Below are 1,891 nucleotides of genomic sequence, written 5' to 3'. Positions count from 1 at the left end.
ATATAGGATTGTGAAAAAAGGCATTAGCTTAGAATGTTTGACTTCTGTGCCCTGAATCGATGCTGTAATTGTCTTTGGGGTTAATTTTTTTTTTTGTAGCTAATAAAGTGAAGTATGGTGTGTTAAAGACTTGAGGTATTTAATGTTTATCAATGTAGATTTTCACATTGACATTTGTAGCATTTCATTTAGATCAGTGTTTATGTAAATGGGTCAGCTTTTTCTTGAGATTTTTGTGAGAGAAAGGGGAAAAAAAAAAAATGCTTTGAGAACCTTTGGTGGATTGAAATCGTACAAATACATGCAGACAATGCCTAACCAGGGATTAGTTGGTGATGGGCATTTTAGGAGTTAGTGTTTGGTTTGTTAGTGTTTTATTATTTTGATTATGAATTTATTTAATTTTCAGCAACAATAAAAGTTCACATTTACATCTCCTTTGCAGCTACTCAAGAAGAATGCACGAGAACGACTGGGATGCAATCGGGGTCGACACGGTGCTGCTGAAGTCAAGAGTCATGACTTCTATCGTAATGTCAATGGAAGAGATTAGAAGCTGGCATTTGCGTTTCCTCCCTTTTTCCAGATGTAAGTGTAGCTACTCCTTTTGCTTTGATATCTTTGGTTGCTTTGTAACATCGAAGTTAGGAGCTCATGCAAGAATGTTGATGAATTTGGTCTTAATCATTCTTTAAAGAAATTTTTTAATGATTTGTTGATAAAAAATATAATATTTTAAAGGGGTTACTGAAAAAACAGGAAGTTAGGAACAATTGATCGGTATTAGTCTATATTAGGAGGGGCAGGTGCAACTCCTTTACTTGATACAAGTCTGAAGACAGGAAAATGATGTTTCATATGAAAAGGGCAGTATCTTTGACAGGACAGCAGAGGGGAAAAATTTGCTCCATCTGAAATAGACCATAGGACCCTCTCATGTAATGGAAAAAAAACAAAAAGAACACCCTTTTTGAAAAGGGACCACGGTAGTTGACAGTGATGACAGTGAGGATTTATAGCTGTACTAGCTACAACAAATTTGGTATTGTCAAGCTTACTAAGCAAGTTTATGGTTGCAGGCAAGGGGTGTTTGAGGCAGTTAGGCCCTGACTTGAAATGGATTAACTGTATTCAGTATACTTGTTTAGGTAGACTTTGCCTTAAAAGTGATCCTTTTTTATTTGGCAGAATAAGAAATAATTTAGGTAACTTCATGGGTACGGTAAGAGAAAATCTCTATTTTTATTGGCAATTTTCTGTAAGTTTGACTGTGTAGAGTCATGCAATGTAAGTCTATTTGTAGCTTGAGAACTGATGTCGTATCTGAAAGTTGTATCTAACAAGTCTTCAGTTATCACTTAAAATTTTTAAAGCTTTGAGAAGCACCAGAAACTGTGAATTAAAATCAGAGGGGTGGACAGAACATTAGGAGAGCAAGGCTTGGAAGCAAGAATGGCTTATGCAATAATACACTGTACCCGAGTACTATCTGTATATATGTGGTGGGAGAAGCAGGTAATTGATGGCTATGACTTTTATTCAGAATGTGAAACAATTTGTACGTTAGGAGAAAAAAAATAATGCAGAAGTTGTGAAAGAATGCAGCAATATATGAAATAAAAGATTTATTTAAAAAAAATACTAATATTGACAAATGGGCTTTCATATGATAAAATCAGAAAGGAGTGAGCAAGGAATATTTAGTGAATTACTGTAATATTTCTTTAAAATAGTTTGGTGTAGACAGTGGGATAAAATCACCCCAAGTTGTGATAGGTCAATAATTCATTAACCAATAGCAGTCATATTTCCTGTGTCACTAAGCATTCACTGAAATGCTATGCTGTTTTGATTCTTTGACAGTGATAAAGCATAAAAATAGGAAGAGATA

General features: G+C 34.5%; 1 pseudogene; it reads left to right on the top strand.

Moving 5' to 3' along the window:
- LOC119593576 overlaps positions 1-1,891 on the top strand; it is an 11,960-nt pseudogene that overhangs the window by 7,508 nt on the left and 2,561 nt on the right.

Source organism: Penaeus monodon, chromosome 32, assembly GCF_015228065.2.
Source record: "Penaeus monodon isolate SGIC_2016 chromosome 32, NSTDA_Pmon_1, whole genome shotgun sequence".
NCBI classification, from domain to species: domain Eukaryota; kingdom Metazoa; phylum Arthropoda; class Malacostraca; order Decapoda; family Penaeidae; genus Penaeus; species Penaeus monodon.
The sequence above is the reverse complement of the archived record's forward strand: the minus strand, read 5'-3'. Positions and strand labels throughout refer to the sequence as shown.